We start from the raw sequence: 13802 nt of genomic DNA on the forward strand, positions 1-13802 counted from the left end.
CCGTTTTTAAAAAAAGTGCATCGAGGCTTATTTTAGGAGCGAGGTACTAGTCATTGGCTGTATACGTTGAAGGCGGCCTAAGTATGATCCGGGACATCTTCCCATAGGATTCGATATTGGGTCACCAAGCGTGATCAGGATGTGTTCACAAACATGCTTTCATGCGTTTGCAGACATTCACTCGGTTAAAATTCAATTTGAGTGAAAAATGAGACATAATCACACTGTTGCTTTCAAAAATGTTTGTTAGCTTTGTTAGATTGTTTTTTTTTTTTGTTGTTGTTGTTTCTCAGGTGTTCTTTCTATGGAGTTTCTATTCTTTCCCTTCACTATGAACAAAGTTGTTCTTTGAAGTAGATTCTCATATTTACTTTTCTGATATTTTCTATGTGCATATTCCGTCGTATGCATTTACACTTTAAAACTTAACTGACTGATGGATAGATAGGTAGATGCAAGTTCATAAAAAGGAATAAAAGCCTTCTGCAGGATTCAGTGCCTCATTGAGAGACTACTAGCGTAAAAAAAAAAAAAAAATGCTTCCGCGCAATCCGTACACCTTGTGAATGTAAACAAATAGAAGATAAAACACTATTCAGCTTGAAGATATGTAAAGAAAATGTAGGTCTAGGACGATTAAAAATGAAAAACTGAATGTATGTCAGAAACTACAATGCCAACCCTGTGATTTGTTGTTTGTCAGTTAGAATTGGCAGTGATTAGTAAAAAAGCTTTACTTGTAAAAAAAAAATATATATTTATATATATATTTCATACTATTTCGTGAAAAAAGCGGGGTTTGTGACTGGTAGCGAAAATAAAAAGCTCTTGACATCTCAAAAGTTATACATCTTTTATTTTTTCAAATTTGACAAATGGCTGAACAAATGAAAAAAGTTTGTTAAAATTTTTAAATAAACTATATCTAGTTTCTAATAATATTCATCTATTTATCCTATCATAGATGGTTGTACAAAAACGTCAGGCTTTAGTTCAGGATTAGTAATACAATTTGTGTAAGCAGACAGTTTCAGGTAAATGAAAAGATTAAGAAGATTGGGAACATGCCAACATGCTCGTACATACTAAAATGGCTTGTTGTCTTATAGTGAGAATGGTATGTCTTAAATTTGATGCACGTGTGTGTGTGTGTGTGTGTGTGTGTGTGTGTGTGTGTGTGTGTGTGTGTGTGTGTGTGTGTGTGCTGAAAAAAACTTTATTTGTTGTTTTTTCAAACAATTCAATTTCTGGTACTGACAATTAGAAGTTTTTAACAGTGAAACAGATATTTGAGATTCTAATGGATGGAGAAAGGCTTGAAGTAAAAGGAAAAATGTACTTACAGGCTTCAGTGCGTCGGTTAGATTTTATAAGATGAACAACCAGCCTACCAAAACTATTCTTTAATGGTAACTTGTGAACACAGACAAAACAGACAGGACAAAAACAGGTTCACGAACCTACAATGTCAACCAGTTTAATTTGCCAGTTGTTTGTTTTTAAAACACTGAAAAAAAAAGTTTTAAAATTTGAGACACAGTTGATAAATAATAACTGAGAATACACCTGTAACTTGTGAAAAAATATGAAAATACAATATCTGAATTTGTTCACATGCCTTACTTCAGCATTAAAATTTTGTGAAAATGAACAACAGAAACACTGTTTTTTAAAATGGAAAGATTTAATTTAAACACATTTCGATTTCGACTCGGGTTACTTTTTTATAATTCTCAATTCATACATTCATAGTTTCACCTCAGCTCGAAGCATGTTAGTCTCTGGATCTGATCTAAATATCACATATGATGTTGGAGTAATTGCGTCATTGAGTTTCCTCCGGCTGGGCGCACCCTTAGAGATAGGGTGAGGAGTTCGGTCATCCGGGAGGAACTCGGGGTGGAGCCGCTGCTCCTCCACATGGAGAGGAACCAGTTGAGGTGGCTCGGGCATCTGATCCGGATGCCCCCATGTTCTACCAGGAGGAGACCCCGGGGAAGACCCAGGACTCGCTGGAGATATTATGTCTCCGGTCTGGCCTGGGAACGCCTCGGGATCCCCCGGGATGAGCTGGAGGAGGTTTGTGCGGACCGGAAAGTTTGGGCTTCCCTGCTCCGAATGCTGCCTCCGCGACCCGACCCCCGAACACAAAATGCACACTACAAAACTAACATGTCGCACCGTACTGCTCCCGCATTTGGCTATTTTCACCTGAAAATACAGAATAAAGACACATTTAAATCAATGAAAAGCATGGCTTGTAATATACACATTTTAGCCACTCGTAAGGCAAAAAAAAAAAAAATAAAATAAAATTAAGGGTTAACATACTTTGGATATTTCTACACTACTTGTCTGACTAGCGATAGCATCAAGTATAAATGAATGTTCATTCAATGAATGTTCTGTCCCTCCTACATTGTAGATGTGTTACATGACAAGTTATAGGACGTTTGTATAGCTATTATATCGCATTGCTTCACAATTGTTACATTGCAGGAACACATTCAGTCATTTCATCTTGCATGATACAGGGATTGAAAAGAAGCAGAGTGAAGAACAGTTCTTGTAACTTATTCTCACTTTCCCTCATTTTTGCCACAGTGTTTGCGTGTCGCTGTGTGTGTGTGTTAACTTTGTTGTGTGTTACAGTACATTTTGTGCTTGTGTTCAGTATGTATGTATTAGTGTTGAGTAGTAACTTCTCGAAGGCTCAAATGTTGTGTTGCTCAGTCTGGTCTGATCTAAATGTCACAGCTAATGATGAAGTAATTTTGTACTGCTTACACGTTTGATTGTTTTACCCCTAAATTACAGGGTACAGTACAAACAAAAAGTAGTCGTTTTTTTACCTTTAGTGTGACTAGATTTTTTTCGAAAAGCATGACTCAGTCAAGCAACGACTGATGAAAATAGAATGTTTCTATATTTTATCGTCTGACTTGAAACAGCATCATGTAACTTTAAAATTATAAAATATCTGTTTGTTCCAGCTCCAGAGGTCCTTCTATCGCCACCAGAAGGTTATCGGCTGACTCGAATCTAATATTAGAAGAGACAATGCATCTAGTACATAATATCATGAGATATTAAGAGCAGCTTATAATTGATTAAATATATTTACCTGTATCACTCTGCGTTAAATGAACATCACCCAGATGGGTAATAATTCCTATAAAAGTAGAGATGAATATGATAAACCAACATGACAAAGTTTTTATAATAGCTTTTTATATTCACCTATAAGCATCCGTGGCTAGACTGGTATCTATTGAAGGGAGCACCGCCATCGGATCCGCGTGTACGCCACCGTCTTCAAAAGTTAGTCGCATTAGCTGCTCGAATAATGAAATCTTTTTACCTGTATCACTCTGCGTTAAATGAACGTCACACAGATGAGTGACGACATCTGTCAATGAAAAGAGACATGGTACGTGATAAACATGGCGTAACGTTTTTATTATACTTATATATGTAAATGTAGATACATAGATATACATATATGTATATACATATATGTACTGTATACTGTATAGATATAGATAGATAGATAGATAGATAGACAGATAGATAGATAGACAGATAAATATTCACCTACGATGTGCAGAGGAAGAGGCGTCCATGCCAAGTCTGGAGTCGTTTGGAGAGGTGGCTGAGGTTCTGGAAGGTCTGGTCAACAGCAAAGGTTACCCCTGAACTGGTGTAAAATGTGGTCTGAATCAGGGTCACCTAAATACTCCGTTTGTGTGGGCAGGGCCTAGGTGACGCCTTTGTTGATTTGAATACTTCAAAACAATAGGGAGGAAGAGCCCAGTGTCTGCTAGGTAGCTAAGAGGTGTGAACTGACCCTCCACCAAATGGCACAATTTGAAAAGGAAGGTCTACAGGTGGGGCGGCCTGGGTGTGAACTCGGCCTAAACAACGTTGTCTGAAAGACAATGAGGTCTGCCTTCAAATTGTCTCTTTTGAAGATTCAATCGTGTGGGAAAGAACTCACGTCTCCCCTGCAAAGTAACCGATTATCACAGACTCTGTTTCAGTGTCTGAGAAAGAGTCAAGCATAATACCTGCATAATACCTGTTGTTAAGCTGTCTGAAGTGTTTTTTGAAAGTTATCCACATTTTTATGTTTGGCGTTCCGAAACCCACCTTATCTCAGGCTGAAAACGCGTTTTCTGCATTGTGCCACAACTTCTCAGCGAAGAATCAAAACATAAAATTTTCACATCCCGCTATAGCAGAAACTTTCTATCTCGTAGTTGCACATCAAATCTAAGCGGTCTGAAGTGTTTTCCAAAAGTTATCAACATCTTTATATTTAGCGTTCCGAAACCCACCTGATCTCAGGCTGAAGACGCGTTTGCTACATTGTGCAACAACTTCTCAGGGAAGCTTCAGAATATGAAATTTTCACCTCCCACTATGGAAGAAAGGGTCTTTCTCGTCGCTGTGCATCAAATCTAAGCTGTCTGAAGTGTTTTTTGAAAGTTATCAACATTTTTTTGTTTGGCGTTCCGAAACCCACCTTATCTCAGGCTGAAAACGCGTTTTCTGCATTGTGCCATAACTTGTCAGGGAAGCTTCAGAACATGACATTTTCACCTCCTACTATAGCAGAAATTGTCTTTCTAGTAGTTGCACATCAAATCTAAGCTGTCTGAAGTGTTTTTTGTGCGTTGTCAACATTTTTAAGTTTGGTGTTCCGAAACCCGCCTTATCTCAGGTTGAAAACGCGTTTTCTGCATTGTGCCACAACTTCTCAGGGAAGCTTCAGAACATGACATTTTCACCTCCCACTATAGCAGAAATTGTCTTTCTAGTAGTTGCACTTCAAATCTCAGCTATCTGAACTCGTTTTTGAACGTTATCCACATTTTTATGTTTGGCCTTCTGAAACCGAAGGCTCAGGTCAATCAGAAAACCACCCTCACTCGGGCTGAAAACGTGTTTTGTGCACTGTTCACTCGCTCATCAGAATAGCCTCAGAACATGAAAACATCACCTACAGCGATTGGAAAAACACTCTTTGTAGTATATTGAACACTAAACCTCTACGAATAAGGCGCTGCGACCGGCCTACTAGCAGCCGAACCTTTCCACATTTCCTGCTTCGAAGCCATGGGATGAGTTTGACAAAACCCAGGCGCTGCTATGAGGTGGATGGCAGGTTCCCGCTTGATCTCCACCCGTGCCTCATGTCATCCGCCACCCATCAATCTCATCAATCGCAGAACCTCTCTCAATCGACGAGAGATTTTGGAGATTCAACAGTTCGTCGGCGTGGTGCGCGGCCCCTCCTCCACTCACTGCCACCGCCCGGGGTGAACACCGTCGCTGGTCGAAGGGGCGGAGTGAGCCCAGCCGTCCGGATCATAGCCGCGGTGATCATTGCTGTTCCTTATGGAAAGACCTGTCGGCTGCTCTCACCTCTGCTCCCTCCAAAAGCGTAGGAAGAAAACTTTCTAAATTTCTAAAAGTAAGCATCGAAACCAAAGTCTAACTTGAATAAAAAACAAGATGCATTACGTTGGTATCGGGTCCATTTCTTCTCTGCCCAAAATTAGGCTTTGTCACTCTCCAAGTTCTCCTTCCCGTTCCAGTCAATGCGAACTCCGGCTTCAAAATTTTGTTTTCGTTTGACATCGTCTAAGGGGACCGAGCAGAATAGTAACGGCCTCTCTGCCTCCTTATCCCTGACGCCAGAACTGTCCCTGGGGAAGATTCTGGAGGCAAGAAATTCTGTTTTTACTCAGCTTCGACACAATAACAAGCATCGGCCCCAAATAACTCTTTTCCGTCTCTCAACAGATTCCGCTTCCAGCCAAAAGTGTTTCAATTCTGCCATTAACTCTTCCTATTCCTCAGACTCGCCAGTTTGCTGCGAATGCCACTTCTTCAAAGGATCACACAGTAGCCGCTGCGTGCCAGACCTGCTCGGTTCTCATCTCCATCGCGCGCTCTACCCACTGAGCTAACCAGCCACAACTCTCACCATGGCCTTCAGGGATTTGAACGCCTGACCGCCTGATCACTAGACGGACGCTGTACCGACAGAGCTAACAAGCCACTACAATCTCTTTGGCTCTTCAGGGATTTGAACACCTCACCCCCTGACCACGACACAGACGCTCTACCCACTGAGCTAACCAGCCATTTCTCACTGCATGGCACTTAAGGGATTCGAACCGCTTACCCTAACCAGCCACTGAGCTAACAAGCCACTTCCATCTCATCTCTTCCAATGGCTCTTCGGGGATTCGAACCGGTGACCCACTTCAGTGATTCCAACCCCCAAACCCCCGAACACTAGACGAACGTTCTAGCCACTGAGCTAACCTGCCACTGAAGAGCCATCAAGAGAGAAGTGGCAGGTTAGCTCCAGAAGAGCCAAAGAGATACAAGTCGCTTATTAGCTCAGTGGTTGGCAAGCCCAGTGGGTAGAGCATCGCTCTAGTGATCATGCCGTCAGGGGTTTGAATCCCTGATGAGCTCCGGAGTGAGAAGTGGCTGCTTTCCTCTGTGGCTAGAGCGAAAGTATTGTGATCGGGTGGTCGAGGGATTGAATCTTGTTAGCCCAGTGGCTGGTTAGCTCTGGGTATAGTGCGTCCGTCTAGTGATCGTGTCGTCAGGGGTTCAAATCCTTGAAGAGCCATGGAGAGAGAAGTGGCTCTTTAGCTCAGTGTGTATAGTGTTCGTCTAGTGATCGGGGGTCAGGCGTTTCAATGCCTAAATGGCCATGGTGAGAGAGGGGTCTGTTTAGCTCAGTAGGTAGAGCGTCTGTCTCGTGATCGGGGGTAAGTTGTGCGAATCACTGAAGATCCATGGCCAGAGAACTGGCAGGTCTGCTCAGTGGGTAGAGCGGCCATCTTGTGATTGGTTGGTCAGGGGTTCGAATCCCTGAAGTGCCAAGGAGAGAGAAGTGGGTAGGGCTTCCGTCAAGTGATCGGGTATGGGGGCTTACCGGTTCGAATCCCCGAAGACCCATGGAGAGAAGTGGCTGGTTAGCTCAGTGGGTAGAGCCTCCGTCTAGTGATCGGGGGGTCAGCCCCTCCAATCACCGAAGAGCCAAGCAGAGAGAAGTGGCAGTTTAGGTCAGTGGGTAGAGCATCTGTCGAGTGATCATGGCGTGAGGGGTTCGAATTCCTGAAGAACCAAAGCGGTAGAAGTGGCTTGTTAGCACAGTGGCTGGTTAGATCTGGGTATAGTGCATCCGTCTCGTGATCGTGTTGTCAGGGGTTCCAATCCCTGAAGTGCCATGGAGTGAGCTGCTTTGGGGTAGAGCGAAAGTATAGTGATCGGGGGAGTCGAGGGATTGAATCACTGAAGGGCCATGCAGAGAGAAGTGGCAGGTTAGCTCAGTGGCTGCTTAGTTCAGTGGGTAGAGTATCAGACTAGTGATCAGGGATTGATTCACCACCGGGAAAAAAATGTCCAATTAGCATTGTATGCTCTGACGGTTGACAGAGCTTTAGCGTTCTGAAGAGTTAATTGAACATCAGGGGGCATGTGATTAATTGTTAACCCTGGAGAAGCCGAACCTTGAGGGGTCGTCCTAGTATTGGGGGAGCCGGGGGAGCCCTCGGGGTTCCTGATGCTTGCAGATGCCCTGACCTGGATGGAGGAAACTCCCAGGGGCCTTTGATCCGCATCTGATACATCTCCGGATACCAGCTGGAGCTGGGGCTTTCTGGAGGCACGAGAATCATTCTCACTCTCTCCAGCTGAATTCTCCTCATCAGAGAAAGAAGAAGGCAAGGAGGAGGAAAGGCATATAGGAGGCCTTCTGTCCACCTTGGATGAGCCAGGGCGTCCACTCCAAGTGGAGGGTCGTTGGATCTATAGAGAGAGAACCAGAGAGGACTTTTGAAGTTCTCTCTGCGAAGCAATCCTCAGAAAGAGATAGAAAGAGAACCAGGATCTGTTGAGAGATGGGAAAGAGTTATTTGACGCCCATGCTACTTATTGTGGCGAAGCTGAGGAAAAACAAAACTTCTTGGCTCAAGAAACTTCACACGGACAGTTCTGGCATCAGGGTTAATGAGGCAGAGAGACTATACTATTACTATACTGCTCGGACTCCTGAGACGATGTCAAACAAAAACAAATTTTTGAAGCCAGAGAGCTGCCACTCGAGTTTGCACTGACTGGAACCGGAAGAGAACTTGGCAGGTGATAAACCCTAATTTTGGGCAGAGACAAAACAGAACCGATACCAAAGTAAAGCATATTATTTTTTTATTCAAATTAGACTTTGCTTTAGATGCATAATTTTAGATACCTATTTCTTCCTACGCTTGTGGAAGGAGCAGAGGTGAGAGCAGCCGACTGGTCTCTCCAAGATAAGCAGCAATGATCAGGGCACCTATGATCCGGGCGGCTGTGCTCACCCCGCCCCTTCGACCAGCGACGGTGTTCCCCAAGGGCAGTGGCTGTGTGTAGGAGGGGCCACGAGCGGAACACCGCGCCGACGGAGTGTTGAGTCTCCGAAATTTCTGGTGGAGTGAGAGAGGTTCTGCGATGGATGAGCCTGTCCACAGGTGGGATGGTCACACCTCAGGAGAGAGGTCGAGCTCCAGGGGCGAGGGCATCATGCATCGCACATCGCGCATGACGGCTGAGTGAAAGGGAACGCCGCACCGCAAATCCAAAACCTCCACCTGGCAGTAAGCTCTGTTCCGCACCACGTGCGATCCCAGTGCCAGTGGAGTGTCAGAACTGTGGCGGGAATAGTCCGGATTTCTTCCAGTTGTGGGCAGACAACATGCGGGCGTGCACCGTGTGTTGTCTCACCATGCAACACCAGCACGCCGTTAGTGAAGTGGGATGATTCTTGAACAGGCATCGGAGAGAGAGCTCAACTTCGATACGATGGGCGGCGGATGCCATGAGGCACAGGTGCAGATCAAACGGGAACCTGCCTGACTCCACCAAACGGAACTCATCCAACTCTGGGAACAGAGTCTCCGGATCCACGTCAGAGCAGCGCCTGGCTTTCGTCAAACTCATCCCATGGCTTGGAAGCAGAAAATTGTGGAACGGTTCGGCTGTTTGTAGGCCTGTCGCAGTGCCCTTTTTGGAGAGGATTAGTGTTGAATATATGAGAAAAACAGTTTTTCCGATAATTGCAGGTGAAATTTTCATGATTCGAGTAACCCCTCTAAGCAGTGAGTGACTTGTGCAGAAAACACGTTTTCAGCCCGAGGGACTGTGGTTTTCAGAACAACATAAAAATGTTGATAACTTTATCTTAGGTATGAGTTTTTAGCAAGAAAAAAAGTGGTTTCGCACCGGCAAAATGAAATTGTTCATAACCCCCTGAAATACAGTTCAGAAATGTAAGTTTAGGGTTGTATATACTAGAAAGAGTCTTTTTCCTATAGTTGCTCGTGATATTTTCATGTTCTGAGGCTATTTTGATCAGTGAGTGAACAGTGCAGAAAACGCATTTTCAGCCCGAATGACAGTGGTTTTCAGACCAACAAAAATAAAAATGTTACCTCGCTCAAAACACTTCGGACATGTTGAATTTGTTCGGCACCTACTAGAAAGATTGCTTCCGCTATAGTGCCAGGTGAAATTTTGATGTTCAGAGGCATCCCTGAACAGTGAGTGAACAGTGCAGAAAACGTGTTTTCAGTCCGAGAGAGGCTCGGATTCTGACCAGGAAAAAAATAGTTGACAACCCCATGAAATATATTTCAGAAATGTAGGTTTAGTGTTAATTATATTAGAAAGCGTGTTTTTCCTATAGTTGCAGGAGAAATTTTTATGTTCTCAGGTATCCCTGAGCAGTGAGTGAACAGTCCGTAAAATGCGTTTTCGGCCAAATAAAAGGTGGTTTAAAGACCGACAAAAATAAAAATGTTGATAACTCTCGGAAATCACTTTAGACATGTTGAATTAGTTCATCACCCAGTAGAAATTCCATTTATGTTATAGAGGCAGTTGCAATTTTCATCTTCTGTGGAATCGCTTAGCAGTGAGTGAACAGTGTTTTCAGACAAAGAGAAAGTGGGTTTCGGACCGTCAAAAATAAAATTGTTTATGACCCTTTAAAAACAGTTCAGAAATGTATGTTTAGTGTTGAATGTACTCGAAAGAGTGTTTTTCTAACAGTTGCAGGTGATATTTTCTTGTTCTGAGTGTATTCTGATAAGTGAGTGCACTGTGCAGAAAACTCTCCAGGCTCGGTTTCTGACCAGGAAAAAAAAAAGTTCAAAACTCCCTGAAATACAGTTCAGAAATGTAGCTTTAGTGTTAATTTTACGAGAAAGAGTGTTTTTTCTATAGTTGCAGGAGACATTTTCATGTTCTCAGGCATCCCTGAGCAGTGAGTGAACAGTGCATAAAACACGTTGTCAGCCAAAGGAATGGTGGTTTAAAGACCGATAAAAATAAAAATGTTGATAACTCTGTTAAATCACTTTAGTCAGGTTGAATTAGTTCTGCACCCAATAGAAATGCCTTTTTTTATTGTGGCAAGTGAAATTTTCATCTTCTGAGGAATCGTTGACCAGCGAGTGCACAGTATGTAAAACCCGTTTTCGGCCCGAGTTGTCAGAATCGACAAATAAAAAAATGTTATTATCACTCTGAAATCACTTCTGTCATGTTGAATTAGTTCTGCAACTACTAGAAATACCACTTCTGGTGGAAATTCAGTTGAAATTTTCTTGTTCTGAGGCATCCCTGAGCAGTGAGTGAAGGTGTAGAAAACGCGTTTTCAGCGCGAGATATCCGACCAAAAAAAAAATAAAATTGTTGATTACACCCTGAAAATAGTTCAGTAACGTGGATTTAGTGCGGAATATATTCAAAAGAGTCTTTTTCCAACAGTTGCAGCTGATATTTTCATGCTCTGGGACTATTCTGATCACTGTGTGAACAGTGCAGTAAACGGGTTTTCACCCAAGCGAAGGTCGTTTTCGGAATCGACAAACATTAAAATGTTATCACTCTGAAACCACTTCAGACATGTTGAATTAGTTTGGCACCTACTAGAATAACAGCTTCTGATATAGTGCCAGGTGAAATTTTTATGTTCTGAGACAGCCCTGAGCAGTGAGTGAACAGTGCAGAAAACGCGTTTTCAGCACGAGGGACCTGTGTCTTTCAGAACAACATACATAAAATTGTTGATAACTCTCTGAAACCACTTCAGAGACGTTGAATTTGTTCTGCAGCTACGAAAAAGACCCCTTCTGCTAAGCTGGTGTGCGCTCATGACTCCTGTTTGGACCTGGCTAGAATCAACGAGTAGTCCAAGTATGTCAGAATCCGCAGACGCTGTCTTCTAAGTGGTTCGAGCAACGCCTCCACGCACTTGGCGAATTTACGAGGCACAAGACACTGGAGACCGTGTTGTGGAAGTAGGAGTCTGCAAGATCTATGGAGGTCATCCACTCTCACACTCTGACACACTCCAGGAGTCTGCTGGTAGTCCGGAACCGCTGTCTGGTCATAAATTGGTTGAGGAGACTGAGATCCAGAACAGGTCTCCACTCTCCTGTCTTCTTGGGTTCCAGGAAGTACCTGGAGTAATAGCCAGTGTAAGAGGATCGCATTGGTACTAGCTCGATTATTTCCTTTGACAGGAGAGCGTGGTCCTCCTCCATCAGACATGTTGTTTCTTTGAGTTCACTCAGGTCCACGTGGTGTCGCAGAACCTGGAGGTTGACTGTGAAACTGAAGGGCGTGTCAATGATCGAGTATATTCTTGATCCATATGGGCAGGTGAGGACACAGGCGCTTTCAATTCAGAAGATACTCTGTCATGATAGGCGGCCTGAGCACAGGAGCGGACCCGGCCTCCAGGGCGGGTACAAGACGAAAGGGTCGTCGATGATCATACTCCTCTGGGGACTTCAGGTCCGGCTGGTTCTTCAAAAATAGATTCGCTTTTGTCAGCTGAGCCGTCAGAGGAAGTACCCCAAACTTGCAGTGTACCTGGATCTGACACTGCAATTCTCCTAAGATGGAGCCCCGAGGTACCGGCCCAATCATCCTCAGAAAGAGATGACTCTCTAGATGACAACGTCCTGCTTGCCTCTGAGAGGTTTGGAGGGCTGCAGAGTCACAGACGGACATCCCATCAGACATCGCACGAGGGAGCTGAGAACAGAGCAGGTCTCGCACGCAGCGCGGTGGCTTTCGCGGTCCTCTGGCGACCCCTGCTGGAAACTGCCGAGTCTGTGGAATCAGAAGAGTTAATGGCAGAATTGACACTCTCCTGACTTTTGGTTGGAAACGGAATCTGTTGAGAGACGGGAAAGAGTTATTTTACGCCTACGCTTCTTATTGTGCCGAAGCTGAGGAAAAACATAACTTCTTGGCTCCAGATACTTCCAAAGGATGTCAGGGATAAGGAGGCAGAGAGTCTGTTACTATACTGCTTGGTCTCCTGAGACAATGTCAAACAAAAAAAAAAAAAAATGAAGCCAGAGTTCGCACTGACTGGAACCGGAAGAGAACTTGGCAGGTGATAAACCCTCATTTTGGGCAGAGAAAAAACAGACTCGATACCAAAGTAATGCATCTTATTTTTTATTCAAGTTAGACTTTGGTTTAGATGCATACTTTTAGATACAAAGTTCTTTCTACGCTTTTGGAGGGAGCAGATGTGAGAGCAGCCGACTGGTCTGTCCAAGAGGAGCAGCGATGATCAGCGCGGCTATTATACGGCTGTTCCTCCCGGGCAGCAGCTATGTGTGGAGGAAGCGCTGCGAGTAGAGCACCACGCCGATGGACTGTTGAATCTCCAAAATCTCAGGTGGAGTAAGAAAGGTTCTGTGATGGATGAGCCTGTCCATGGAGCTCATAAAGAGCGCAATGATGTTCTCAAGTGCTATGAGCCGGTTGCCGACAGCGTAGACGCCATTCTACTGTGCGAAAGTGGCTCTGTCAACGCCGGGTGGGATGGTCCCTCCTCAGGGGGGGCTCCGTACCTGACCACGTGCGGGCCTAGTGCCAGTGGAGTTTCAGAGCTGCACCGGGAATAGTCCGGATTGAATTGGACTAGCAGTGGATGTTTACCCAACAGACGGCAGTCCACACCCATTTGGCATTATATCCTTTGAGTGTTGCAGTTGCTTTAGGATTTCGAATAGTGAACTGCATTTCGGGGGACAGAGGACTGCCTGCTAAGCTTGAAGTAGCCACACTTTGAGGGGACGCCCCAGGATCGGAGGTCCGCTCATAATTTTTGCTAGGAATATTACACCAGCCTTTCTACTTCACTGGAAGTGCCAGGGCACTCCGCAAAATGTGATTGTGAAATTACCGAGGCGTGAGTGAGTGACTCTGTAATTGTGAAATTGCAGCCGAAGCTGGCGCATCTGGCACAACAAGAGAAGAAGCTTGAGACCTGAAGACGAGCGGAGTGCCTTGTCTGGACCATGAAAACTTCAGGCAGGACTGAGGTCTCATCGCAGTCAGGGGAGAATGATTGCCGCGTGCCGTGACGCGCTGGTCTTTCATAGCTAGTGATGCCGACATCCTCCTATTCACGGGAGCAACGCCATTTAGCTTCAGTCGAGCACCGAGGCATGTCGGACTTCATGCGGTAAACTGCAGGGTCGCCGTCTCCCTGTAAATTCTTACCGGTCACATGCACACCCGGAGTCGGCGAATCTGGCACATCAAGCGATGAAGCTTGAGACTTGAAGAGGTGCGGAGCGGCTCATCTGGACCACGGAAACTTCTGGTAGGACTGAGGTCTCGTTGCAGTCACGGCAGAGACTTGTCGCATCAGCGCAGGAGCGGATTTAAAGGCAGGTGACTCAGCGCTTGTCATGCTCCGAGCG

Source organism: Synchiropus splendidus, chromosome 2, assembly GCF_027744825.2.
Source record: "Synchiropus splendidus isolate RoL2022-P1 chromosome 2, RoL_Sspl_1.0, whole genome shotgun sequence".
Lineage (NCBI taxonomy): Eukaryota > Metazoa > Chordata > Actinopteri > Syngnathiformes > Callionymidae > Synchiropus > Synchiropus splendidus.